The sequence below is a fragment of the Oryctolagus cuniculus genome, chromosome 15 (genome assembly GCF_051225735.1).
Source record: "Oryctolagus cuniculus isolate XC-2025 breed Fujian yellow rabbit chromosome 15, ASM5122573v1, whole genome shotgun sequence".
Lineage (NCBI taxonomy): Eukaryota > Metazoa > Chordata > Mammalia > Lagomorpha > Leporidae > Oryctolagus > Oryctolagus cuniculus.
Window position 1 is genome coordinate 12,430,222 of NC_142881.1, and position 14,159 is coordinate 12,444,380.

Consider the following 14,159-nt stretch of genomic DNA (forward strand, 5'->3'; position numbering starts at 1 on the left):
CTAACAGAGAACTTACATGCAGTCTGTCCCTGACTCTCCCAGGTAACCCCTGAGCAGAGTTCACAAAAAAATGTTGTTGAAACCTGGGATATATTTCTAAGCAAGATTGATAGAACAGTGAACTACCTTCACTACAGAGGCACTTCTTGAATAATTTAAGTAATGTAAATTGACTATAGTGATTCTTTTTCACAATGCAGAGAAGGCAATATCATTCCCTACTCGGAATCACAACCACATCATTTAGAAATGAAAGTAAATTTAAGAAATTTTCATCAACATATACACAGGATCTTTGGTTTGGAAAAAAAAAATAGGACGGGGTAGCTGAATGGATTAGAGCTGTATATGAGATGGGTATTTTCTGGTGGCTCTGAGTTGAACAACACTAACTGAAAGACTCTTCCATACACAGAGCTAACGATGCCTCACGTAGTCTTTTCCTTGGGAATAACTACCTTTGCCACATGAAACAGTTACGTTGAAAACCTGAAAAACAGGAGATCAGTGAGAAAAGACGGCTCAAGACAGCTGAATGCCGTCTGTAAACTCAGATCCCTCCCTCGGCCCTGACCCCAAAGGAGATTCTAGAGGGATCACATTTTAGAATATGCTGAGTGGCAGATAAAACCTGGAGTTCTTGTCCAGTTTTGTTGCCTAACAGTCTCAGGACAGAAAAGTCACAAAACCCCACTTCTTTTCTTTCTTTTTCTGACAGGCAGAGTTAGACAGTGAGAGAGAGAGAGACAGAGAGAAGGTTTTCCTTCTGTTGGTTCACTCCACAAATGGCCGCCATGGCCGGCGCGCTGTGCCGATCCAAAGCCAGGAGCCAGGTGCTTCCCCTGGTTTCCCATGGGGTGCAGGGCCCAAGCACCTGGGCCATCCTCCACTGCCCTCCCGGGCCACAGCAGAGAGCTGGCCTGGAAGAGGAGCAAATAGGACAGAATCCGGCACCCCAACTGGGACTAGAATCCGGGGTGCCAGCGCTGCAGGTGGAGGATTAGCCTAGTGAGCCACAGCACCGGCCACAAAACCGCACTTCTATACAGGATAAAGAAATGTATTTAACAACACAACAGTTTAAAAAAAAAAAAAAGATACAAAAAGTCAAAGGCAGATGGCAACGCAGGGAAGAGTGTTCAGCAGAGCGTAGAGCCGTAAGAGACACGGCATTCGGCAAACACAGACCAAAAGGCAGGGGAAACCCAAGGAGCCTCATCAACATTTGCAAATCAGAAAACAGCAAAGGAGATGCTGCCGTTCCCGCTCGGCTGTGTTCACGCACAGCCCTGCCAGAAGGAAGAGACGTGGGCGGTCTCAGAGCATCATTTGCAGTGCACAGGGAGACCCGCTCTTCAGAGTGCCATTTTGCTAACAGGGTGTCTGTTAATACCTTACGTGCACACCCTGTGCGCTCCAGCAGGTTTACTCCAGAGGTTTGTCTTACCAAGGTCCTGGAACGTGAACACAGACTCATATTTGCCGTATCGTTGGTAACAGCAACAACAAAAAACAGGAAAACAAGCAACTAGTCAATAATTCTTGGTAAACATCATGACCCATGTCCAGATACCCGGTACATTCGTATAGCGGGAGGGAAAGGCAACAGGAGTCTATGGTGAGTGCTCTAGTCATTTGTATAGTAAACTATGAATGTGAGTGCGTGTATTTTCTGGAACATTCCTGGCAGACCAGGTGAGGCTGATTGCTGAAGAAAATGATTAGGGATTCGCGCAGGAGAGAGACGACGTTGTCACAGACTCCTTAGATCTGGTTTAATTTTCCATCCGATGCACGCGCCATGTTGAGGATCGGTAAGAGACATCTTTCGGTCAGCTTCGGGACTGCTTGATTAATTGGTAACTGGCTTTAGACTTTACAGCTCTCTCTGTATATAATTTTGGGTCTGTATTTGGAAAATAATATGTATGTAGCCTGCAGTGAGCCACTGCCCTGCAGGGGTGGGTGGTTCACCATCTGGTCAGGACGGGGAGGCAGCTTCTCTGCTTTCACGACTGTCAGTCTTCCCACGCGCACATCTGGCATCCAGAACCCGTGGGGCCCGGCCCACCGGAGCCAGGCTCTGCGTGAAAACCGAGGCCCCTCCCCTGGCAGGCAGTGCCTGTCGTGAGTGCCAGGGTTTCTCCTGATGCCCCGGAGAATCCAGCCCAGCAATTTTAAATGTCCTGTACCGATTCTAGCTATGATCTAGAATTCGGTTTCCTTAGCAGGTTGTTTTCTTTGCCTGCAATTTTACTTAGCGTCAAACTCAGGGTTCAGTCCATAATAACTTTTAATGATCTGGTTGTGACCACAGTGCCTTGTCAATCTTGGGGAGTGGGGTGGGGCAGGACCATGGCGTCCACCTGTGAATTGTAAAGAAACAGACTTAATTCCACTCTCATGAGGACTTTTCTGGTAGGTAGGTGAGCATTCTTGCCAGAGACCGTATTTAATCACAAGGAAATGGTACATTCCAGCCAGTTGTCTTCACAAACATCAATGTGCTGGAAAACAAACAGTACACAAGGCATTGTTTCAAATTAAAACAGACTACAGGGATTAACGCATTATACAATATTGTTAGACTCTGGATTAGAAAGGAACATTTGGGGAGCAATTGAGAAAACTGAATATGAATGATGGAATTGATGCTAATTTTCCTAGGTACCTTGATGGTTATGGAATAGAATAGCCTTATTCTTGGGAATGGCATGTTAAAATGTTTCACAGTGAAGTGTTTTGATGTTTACAATTTATATTCAAATAATCAGGAAAAAGGTACAAAGCGAAGAGGAGCCGAGCAAAGTGGTAATTTGTGAGTCTAGGTGAAGGGTATACGGGTCTGGGGTGTATTTTTGGCTCTTCTGTGTGTTTGATATTTTAAAAGTGAAGGCATGGAGAGGGGAAAAACCTGGTTTGGCTTTCACAAAATCATTTGCCAGGAAACATGCTTTATAGCCAAATTGTTTGAAAAAGAGGAAAACGACTTTCCAGGGAAAGCCCATGTGCCCCCGCCACCCTCCTGCTGTGGCTGTGTCCCTCCTTAGCCAGGTGAGGTCCCCCCCCCCAGCCTCCCCAGATCCGCTTCCTGGGAGCCTGCTGACCTGCCTCTTTGCACCGTGTTGTGTCCCCGGGGGCGTGCTCCCTCACTGGTCCCGGGGGCTTGTTTTTCTCAACCTTTGCCCCCAGCCCTCCCCGCCTTGGCTCCCCAGGTGTCTCTGCCCGCCCCCCAGCCTTTGTCTCATTAAGCCGAGGTGGTGCCACCTGGCAGAGGCTTCCTGGGCCTCTTGAGGCAGGTCTGTGCCTTTTCCCCCTCTGGGGCTGTCAGGAGTGTCTTGTCGCGTCCTTGGCCTTTCCTGCCCTCCTTCCCCCAGGACGGGGCCTGTGCGTGCCCAGGTGTCCAGTGTGAGCTGACAAGGGATTGCTGATGGCCTTTTCACAGGGCCTGGCTGAGACTGCCGCTACCTTTCCAGACAAAGATTCCAATCCGGGTGCCACGGCGGCTGTGGTGGGATCCTCTCTCTGCCTCCCCGGAGTCTGACTTCATCTCAGGCCAGGGAGCGGTGCTGTTGCCCTGTTCCTCGGGGGCCCTCCTCACCCTTGCTTTCACTCGTTCATTTTCACTCCGAAAGTTGATACCAAACCTTCCCCGTCACTCCACTGAACCCCAGCACCCTCCATCAGCTCCCCAAACAAACCCTCAACTGTTGAAGCCAGTGGAATGGTTTAGGTTCTGGGTCCACTCAAGCAAGGAAGCATAAATTCAGAAATCGACTCCTACCTGGATGTCCCAGCCTGGACCTGTGGTCCGTCCATTGAAATTGGAATCTTCTGGCGACTACAGCTTAAAAAAAAACACCGAGAAGAATGAAAGCTGCCAAACACTGGGACTTTGTGTGAACCAAGGGGCAGCCACGCTCTGGGCTGGAACGGGTCTGCAACGGACGGCAGGCTGTAGTCGGTACTTCCACCAGTTGGTATGAGACACACATGCTGATAACCAGGTAGCATTCACACTGTCGTCTTCTCTGGACCCCTGGTTATTTTCCCCCAAATTTCCAATGTCTGAAAAGCAGAGATTACTAGAGAGAGATCAGGGCCAGAAAGAGTTACAGCCCCGATTCACCGATGAGCTTTATAATTTGATCAGGTTATTAATTCGCTTGCTTCTGTGTCTTTCTGGTGTAATATCAGGGAGTAGGGTGGGGAGCTGGTAGGTTTGGTGATCTCCAGAGCCTCCCTAATTATAAAATATGGGGGCCCGGGGTTTTGCATTCTGTCTCAGTATTTTTTAGAAAATGCCTTTTAAACATTGAGAGGAGGTTTGTGTGTTTTTCAGAATTCTCGTAGTTTTCATTTTGAGCAATCTAACTGGATCTGAACCCAAGGCTAGGATAATATCAAAGAACTGTGTGGAAATCAAAGCCTGGCGCGTGGGGGGACACCTGCAGTGCATCAGCACCGAGGTGTCTTCCCCATTGATCTAAATCTCAGCCGAGCCCCTCCGCGAACGCGCCTGGACGCCCGTGCCTGTGTGTCTGCATTCTGCGCTACAGAGCCGGGCCTGGTTTCATCACCTCTTGCTAAGTGTTTGATGATGGTACCTTTGATCTGAGCCTGAATCCCCGAATCAAAGTGATCGTTTGTTTAATATTTGTCACACATCCGGAAATTCTGAAACCCAAAACAGAATAGGAGGCACACACTAACAAGGATTTCTCTTTCCAGCCAATTAAGGTCATTAACGAACAGTTTTCTGAGTTAAATAGTTGCCCAAGGGTGGGATCGCTGTCTCCACAGCAACAGGTCCCAGAAAGGGGACACCAAGTCATGGTGGCGAACAGAAGGGAAATGCCATCGTGAGAGTAAAAGTATGATCAAGTGACTGCTTTGACAACAACATGGCTTAATGTGCATCTAAGGCAGATTGCAAACGTGGGTCTAAGCCATAGAATGAACGTTCACGTTACTTGGAGAGAGACTTGCCTCTCGCCTTACTCTGGTTGTCGCAAGAATGTCGCCCCAGAGAAGCCCACGTAGAATAGTGCAACACGTACGTCTGAATGCACGCTCCCCCCACGTTACTAAACCTGGGTTTTCATGGCTTTCTGTTTCCGCAAAGAGCCATCGGTTTCCTTTCAGCTCCAACAAGGAAAAGCGTGGGTACACTTGGTGTCTCCCTGCTGCCTGGCTGGTTTGGGACGGGGATCTGAGCGTCCATGGCGTGGAGGCAGCCAGCCGTCCTCAGGATGCCTGGCCTCTGGAAGTCTCCGTCACTCAGTGGGCTCCGGGGCAGGCCCGGCATGGCTAGGGGATGTTGAGTTGGCCCCAGCGGCCCCTACTGGAGAGAGCCGGTTCCACCTGGTGTACAGTGCAGGCAGCAGCGTGCGGTCCTGTCTCCTGGCTTAGTGTCATCTTGCAGAAGGCCAGGACTTTCTGTCCATGGTCGGCCAGTCCTGTGTCTCTCAGGTTGGGAAGAAAGAGGTGTTGTTTGTTGTGGCCCCTGCAGTGGCACAGTCAGCCGACGGACATTTGCCCAACAGAGAGCCTGGCTTGTTCCCGAGCCCCAGGCCTGTGAAGTGTGTGTGTGGGGGGGGGGGGGGGCGGGGGGTCCCCTGTCCAGAGGAACGCGCAGCCGAGGTTTCTGAGTGAATTTAATTAGTTCTGATGGTGAACAGGGTCCTGCCTCACTCTTCTTTTGATCTCAGGTGTTATCATCCTGCCTTAACCATAAATAGCACTGCATTTCTAATGCATTCTGGGAGTGCTATTTTGGTCCACTTTGTATTACTGTAGGGCTTTATCAGCTCACATAGAACAAATTTGATTGTGTTTATATTTAAACCATCTTAACGAGGGACATCGAAGGATTAGTTAGATTCAATAAAAACAGGAGCAGCACTGTGAATGTGTTTAAACAAGTTCTCCCCGCTGATAAATAGAACGGTTGAGGATCATTTTCAACTAGACTGACAAAAAACAAAACCAAAAAAGCCATCAGCTCCCCTAAAGAATGCCTGCAACGCTCAAGGCAAGTTACAGCTGGATCCTCTTAAAGAAATCAGTGACTCGGAAGGCTACTTAAACCTATGACGTTCTTCAGCGAATGTATTCCATTAAAGGGATTTTCAACATTTTAGTAAATATTAAATTACACATAATATTGTTGCGATGTCCAAAGGGAAAGCACAAGCCAGCACCCAGCCAGCAGCCGTCCTGGGCGCGGGCAGCCGGTGCTGCAGGCGCGTCTCCGTCTCCGTGCAGATGAGGGGGAGTTCCTGTGCTGTGCTAATGCCAACAAATTCACTTATCATTCGTGATAATCGCTCCCTGCCGCTCTAGGGGGGACATTTTTTAAGTACCTAAGTGCTGGAGGATTGCATCTGCCGGGAGCACCCACGGTGACAGGCGACAGCCATCAGGTTCCGACCCAGCCGGGCGTCCTGGTCACTCATTCTCTGTGTCATCTCGAACTGGGATGGTGACTTTTTCCTTCATAAAAAGGCGGCTGGAACGGTTGACCCTACAGCCTATGGCTATTGTTATGGGGCGCCAGTGATGCTGACAAAGCCCCCACTGGTGTGTCTTCTGGTTCCCAGTCCAGAAGCGTATTCCGGACGGAGATGAGGATACTAGGGTGAACGGGTCATACCCGGAGAAGAAGCCGCCGTCCTCTTCCCTCCCTGCTGCAGGGGTAGGTCTCTAAATGCTCGTTTTCAACCAGAGAGGTTCTGCACCTGCCTCTTGTGTGTAGTAGGCGGGGAGAATTGCCTACTTTCGGGTCTGAGCATGGACACAATGAGGTTTTGTCTTTCGTGAGTTCCTTGTGTCAATCTTGGAAGTACTCATTGGGTCCATAAAGCAATGAAATCACACTTTGCAGCAGGCTGTGAGGACGCGGCAGCTGGGCGATGCCTCGTGTTGCGGGGTTGTAGAAATAGGCACCTTCTGGCCCTGCTGCTGTGCAGGCCGGGCGGCAGGCTGCGTGTACCGCAGGGCCCGGCAGTCCTGCCTCTCGTGGTCTCGTGTTCCTCGCTGCACTGTTTGTTCATCGTGGACCTGGAAAGAACTGGAGCGAGTGGGCAGGCCACGCCTGGCCTGGGCGGACCATGAGTGCTTTGCAGCAGGGGTAATCACAGGCTAGGCCAAGGCACAGCAAGAAGGACTTGAAAATGTATAGCCCTGTGCCCCCACCCCCCCAAGAAAGAAACAGACCAACATCTAGGGAGCCATACCATGCATGTAAATTAGCACCATTTGTATGCAAAGCAGCAGCCTGCACCTTACAGGACTGCTCCTAAAGAGAAGGGCCCAGTGCACTGGAGGGGCAGTGGGAGTGGGGAACGAGGCTAGAAGGGAGTCACTCATGTAATTAAGGAATACCAAAAGGGGGGCCGGGCACAGGGACAGCAGTGCCCTGGAAACTGAGAAGGAGGAATCCAAGTCTGTGTCGCAAGTGCCAACCAAGTGCCCCAAACACACACAACACCCACAAGGGGTTGCAAGGTAGCAGCACGTGGGCCACATCAGGCCCTCACAGAGGTGGTATTTGGCCCATGCAGAACACGAAAGTGCTTTGAGGCCATCACCAACATTTAAAATCCAGGTCTTCAGTACCCGTAGAAGATGGAGCAAGCTCGGGCTGAAGCATCAAGCCTCGGCTGGCTTGGCAACTCGCCCCATCTGAGAGGAAGCCTGTCGTTTTGTGTCTGTATGTGACAGGCTCCCACTTATTCGGAAGGTAGACCAGTTCTCCTGCTCTGTGTCCTCATCTGCTGTCCCCCTCCACACCTCTCACTCTCTCAGAAATCTGGTTCCAACAGACCGAAAGGAGCGGGGCGCAGGACCATCTCACCTCATTTTCATGAAAGCAACCACGTAGAGTTGGACTTCTGCTAGGTAGGGGGAGTCCAGGCCGGGAGCAAGATGGGGGAGAAGTTCAGAGCCCCATTTCCACCACGAATCGTCTCAGATGCACGTTGGCCAGCTAGTGGTGAAGATGGGACCCCAGAGGTGGGGTGAGAGTGGCGATCGGGAACTCGATGCTGAAGCTGTGTGTCTGCGGAAGAAACTCTGAGGCAAGTGTGGGAGGAAAGGAGGCGGGGCCGTCTGTCTGAGCGGGAGGTGAGCAAGGCAGCTGGTGCCTGCGCTCTAGAGCGATCGTCAGCTGCAGAGACCCCCAAACAGCGTGGGGTGCGGGGGCATGCTGCAGTCAGCAGGTGGGGTGGGGAGGGGTTACAACTGTTGAAGAGAACGTGCAAAACAGGACAGGTGTATCCGGTCTCACGTGGCGGTGTAGCCCCTTGAGGGTGGCACCGGCCGCTGAGCTGGGGAGACAGCGGGGCTGCAGCCGTCAACAGCCTTCTCTTTATTATTTTAAACGAAGGGTTTTTTGTTTGTTTGTTTGTTTGTTTTTGACAGGCAGAGTGGACAGTGAGAGAGAGAGAGAGAGAGAAAGGTCTTCCTTTACCGTTGGTTCACCCCTCAGTGGCCGCCGTGGCGGGTGCACCGCGCTGATCCGAAGCCAGGAGCCAGGTGCTTCTCCTGGTCTCCCATGGGGTGCAGGGCCCAAGCACTTGGGCCATCCTCCACTGCACTCCCGGACCACAGCAGAGAGCTGGCCTGGAAGGGGGACAGAATCCAGCGCCCAGAAAGGGACTAGAACCCGGTGTGCCAGCGCCGCAGGCGGAGGATTAGCCAAGTGAGCCTCGGTGCCAGCCTTAAACAAAGTTTTTTAATAACTTTAATAAATGAGCAATTTTAGTGAAAATTCAGGTGAAACTGGAGATATGGGAAATCTATGCAGCAGTGGCTGAAGAACACGTGACCTCTCCCTGCTGCTGATGGTGGCCGCGTTAGTGAGAACTTGCCCGGCTCTCTGCGTGTCCACATCTTGAGTAGATGTTACTCCAGGTGGACCTGGAAGTCCATTTGAATCAGCAGACGGAGAAGAGCAGATCACCCTCCATCGCCTGGGCGGGCCTCACTCAACCCTCAACCCAAACGGCCCAGCAGGAGGGCACTCCACCTGCCTGCCCGCCTGCGCCGCCCCCTCCGCCCTCCTGGTTCTGCAGCCTTCACGCTCGGCCTGGAACCACGCCATGGGCTCTCCTGGGCCCCAGCTTGCAGACTCTGGTCCTCAGCCTCCATGATCAGGGAAACCACTCCCTTATAATAAACCCCTTTCTCTCTCTCTCTCTCTCGTTCTCTCTCTCTCTCTATATATATATATGAAGGACTCTTCATAAAGTTCGTGGAAATGCACATCATGAAAAGTCTATGCATGGGTTGTGGGTTTTTTGCACCAAAATGAGCTTATCTTTTAATTCCATTTTCCGAGAACTGTTTGAAGCCCTCTCGTTGGTTCTGTGTCCTTGGAGAACCCTGACCCATCCAGCCTGTAGTAACAAAGTTAGCACCTTTGGGTCTCAGCGAACTGCACTGGGTCACTCAAGACGCTTTTTATCATTAATGTAAGAGTTCCTTTTTCTCAAATGCATTTTCACTCATGTATATAATTTGAATTGTCCAAAATTGCTCTAAGGCAAAAACAAACAAACAAACAAACAAAAAAACAAAAAAGGAGATGGACAAGCACATGCAAAGCCTCTGGGGCCAAAAGAGCCCGACGAATCTTCCCCCAGTGCTTCCGGTGGGGTGGAGAGAGATTAAAAACGTCTGGAGCGAACTTAGGAGGGCAGCTTTAGGAGAGAAGGAGAGCCCAGCCCACGGTCGCTGTTCCAGGTGAGGTGGATGCTCCCGGTGTGCCTGCTACAAGGAGGGCATGGGCGCTCTCCTCCCATTCCACAGCCCCACCGTCCTCCCGTGGGCTGCCCCTGGTATTTGCACGTATTACTCAGAGTCGTTCTAGGCTTCATCTGGGGGTTTTAGGTGGGTGTCCTGGGGTAATCCCCGTGTCCCTGCCTTCCAAGGAAGTGCCCTCCTTTGAAAAATCTCTTTTTTTAAAAAAAATTATTTATTTGAAAGTTAGAGCCACACAGAGAGAGGAGAGGCAGAGAGAGAGAGAGAGAGAGAGAGGTCTTCCATCCGATGGTTCACTCCCCCAGATGGCCGTAACGGCCAGAGCTGTGCCGATCTGAAGCCAGGAGCCAGGAGCCTCCTCCAGGTCTCCCATGCGGGTGCAGGGGCCCAAGCACTTGGGCCATCTTCTACTGCTTTCCCAGGCCACAACAGAGACTGGATCGGAAGAGTAGCAACTGGGACTTGAACCGGCACCCATATGGGATGCTGGTGCTTCAGGCCAGGGCGTTAACCCCCTGCACCACAGCGCCGGCCCCGAAAAATCACTCTTAAAGTGAGCGAATCTTTTCTGGGTGCCCCCACATTTTTGTTGGTCACTGCTCAGTGAAATCAAGTAACCCTAGAAGCCTCGTCAAAGGCAGGGACCTCAGGAGGTTGGATTGTGCTGAGCCGCCGGGCGGGGGAGGGGCGGCAGGGTTGTTCCACATTTTGCTGGGAGGGATGGGGGGCGAGGCCGGCAAGGTTGTTCCACGTTTTGCAGGGAACCTTTTTTCCTTTCCAGGGGACTTCCGGCAAATTCTTTCCTGGGGACAGGTGGTTATAAACGCGCATTAGCTACACCCTGCCTGGGTTACAGCAAATCCGTCTCTCAACCACAGAAACAACCCCACATCCATCAGAGAATAATAATAACATTTCAAGCACAAACCTCTAGGTCCCTGGTGCGTAAATTCCGTGCTGTCACTGTCTCGATGAGAGACAGTTTTGGCGCTGTCTTGAAAGCCGGAGTGAAAGAGGCCAGGAATTTAGCAAGTTCTTTGTTATTGGGGTGACAGCCACTCCTGGAAAATTGATGCGTTGAACACCTGAACACCTGTGCTCACCTCCCCGTGATAACCCAGCAAGCTCATCGGATGCTGCCAGCACAGCTCTCGCCTCCAGTCATCGCCTCTCTTGGCGTCCTCCTCTGCTCCCTCCCCTTCGCCTGGGAAAATCCGCCACTTACCGGGTTGGGTTCCTGCTTGGGCTTTGGCTTTTCTTATCAACCTTGGCTCCCCCAGCCTCTCTGTGATCTTGGCTTTGGCTGGGCGTTGTACGCTGCTCTCTTGATCTTCGTTGGCCCTGAAGTTCTCTGTGTTTCTGTTCGGCTGGCGGCAGTGTTTACTTCTGTTTACTTCTCTCTCGTGTTGAACCGCTGACCTGAACTTTCCTGTCCCGCGCTATCTCTGCACGCATCTCTCCACCCTCGCTGTCCTCCTCTTTGATTTTCCTTCCAGTGGTTTTCTCATTCGGAAAGATGGCAAGGGTAGCATTAACATGACTCACACCTGGTCTCTTCAGCGCACCATCTGCTGAGCGTACTCACATTAACGTGCAATTGCTAAGCTAAATGGATTATGATTGCACACTCTACTGCTTTTGTCCGTGAAGTGTGTTTTCACTGAGGTGAAAACTTGCCACATCATCTGGGAAGAAGTTGAAAGTGACAAGGAGGCTAGCTCTTTAGCTACAATAAAATGTGTTCGTTTATTGAACGCTCATTATGTGCTAGGCACTTATTGAGTCTTATGATAAATACTGAGTTTAGACTAATTAGTAAAATAAACCTAGGCGCTGCCCATTAAGGAGCTTAGAGTCTAGGTGGGGATGCAGAATAAAATAGCAAATGCAATCATAAGTGAGTGGACTGTAAAAAGGTTGTGAACAGATAGAATTAAAAGCTACATTGATGGTGCTGGCATTGTTCTGCGGTGGGTTAAGCTGCCACCTGTGATACTGGCACCCCATAGGAGCGCTGGTGTGAGTCCTGGCTGCTCTGCTTCTGACCTAGAGTCCTGCTAATGCACCTGGCAAGACAGCAGAAGATGACCCAAGTACTTGGGCACCTGCCACACATGTGGGAGATGTGATGGAATTCCTGGCTCCTGGTCTGACCCAGCCTGGGGTGTTGCAAGCATTTGGGGAGTAAACCAGGAAATGGAAGATTCTCTCTCCCTCTCCCTGTCTCGCTCCCTCCCTCTTTGACACTCTGCTTTTCAAATAATTATATAAAATAAATATTTTTAAAAAGATAAGTTCATTTTGGTGCAACAGCAGTTTGGGATCCGTGTAGGTTTTTCATAATGTGTGTTTTCCGTGAACTTTTTGAAGACTCCTCATATGCTTTTGCATCGTGGCAGATGAATGAAGGAAACAGCGATGTGGCTGCAATCATTTGGGGAACCCCTTGGGTGCTTAGCAAGTAAAAATGCAAGATACCCAGTTACATTTGAGTTTCAGGTAAACGATGAATACATTTTGGGAGTAAGTGTGCACTATGAAATATTTGGGACTTGGATATCCTAAAAATACATGCTTGGGGCGGGTGTTGTGGCCTAGAAGGTTGAGCCTCCACCTGTGGTGCCGGCATCCCGTATGGGCGCTGGTTCCTGTCCTGGCTGCTCCTCTTCTGATCCAGCTCTCTTCCATGGCCTGGGAAAGCAGTGGAAGATGGCCCAAGTGCTTGGACCCCTGCAGCCACATGGGAGACCCAGATGAAGGACCTGGCTCCTGGCTTCAGATTGGCCCAGCTCTGGCTATTGCAGGCATCTGAGGAGTGAACCAGCAGACAGAAGACCTTTCTCTCGTCTCTTCCTCTGTCTGTAACTCTGCCTCTCAAATACAGATACAACCTTTAAAAAAAATACATGTTTATCTGAAATTCAAATCGGACTGGTTGTCCCGTGTTTTATCTGGTAACCGGGATGGCCAGAGGCCCCTCAGGAGAAGCCATATTGGAACTGAGGCCTGAAGGGTGAGGGGAGGGCCAGGAAGGGGGCTGTGGTTGAAAGCTCAGGACTGAGAACGGGGCCTCTCAGAGGAAGGGGCTGGGGGACTGGGCCCAGACAGCAGTGGGGGTGCGGGTTGTGGCCAGGCCGTGCAGGGCTGCTAGGTCACGGCCAAGGGGACGAGCTTTGTTTGAAATGCAGATTCTTTGTAACTTACAGTGGTGCTGTCCATATCAGCCCACCTGTATGCTGTTAGATCTTCATGACCACCGTGCAGTACCCAAGGCAGTTAACATTATTTTTGGAAGTTCTGTTCCAAGACTGGCAGCCCCATTGGTGTGACCTCTATTGAGGGCTGCAGGTGGCAATGACCCAGGGAAGCTCACGTGGTGAGCCAGAAAGCAGAGGGAGAGGCTGGGCCCAAGTCAGGCGTTTATAACAACCCGCTTGTGAGAGTGACCCTCCGAGGACACACCACCAGTGACCTAAGGACATCCCACTAGACCCACCTCCTAAACACCTTGGTTAAGTGTCCTCTTGCTTCATGCAATTACTAGGACTGGAGGTTAAACCTCCATGACTTCAGAGGCTGAACCTGCTCACCGTAGCTTAGCTTAGAGCCTGTCGCGTATTCAGAACGCTTACATTCTGCAACTGCGAGTTGGGCAAAATCATCTAACACAAAGCATATTTTAAAAGAAGAGAAAGCACTGGGGCCGGCGCCGTGGCTCACTTGGTTAATCCTCCGCCTACAGTGCCGGCATCCCATATGGGTGCCGGGGTTCTAGTCCCGGTTGCTCCTCTTCCAGTCCAGCTCCCTGCTGTGGCCCAGGAAGGCAGTGAAGGATGGCCCAAGTGCTTGGGCTCCTGCACCCGCATGGGAGACCAGGAGGAAGCACCTGGCTTTGGATCGGCACAGCACACTGGCCATAGCAACCATTTGGAGGGTGAACCAACAGAAGGAAGACCTTTCTCTCTGTCTCTCTCTCACTGTCAAACTCTGCATGTCAAATAAAAGAAAAGCATTTTATAATGGGTTTTTAAAAATAAAATGTTGACTAGCCCATGTAGTTTATGGAACACTGACCTGAAAGTGAAAAACAGTGGTTGTATGGGTTCACTTTTGCTCCTTCCGAAAGTAAAAAAAATCCTGAGTTGCACCAGGGTTAACTCGGGAGACCGTCTCACTGTTACAGCACTTGAAGCCTAGGAATGGGGCGATAGATGGAATTTTCATAGTAAAACTATGATTCCAGCCGTAGCTTGGCAAAGACATTGGAGGGAAGCAGAGGGGAAGCCATGGGCACTGCTGTCATCCGAGGAGGAACACCAGCCGTTGGGATGCGGGTGGAGATGCAGCAGGCAGAGCCAAGACACACTTTGCAGATAGACTTATCGATGTTGCCC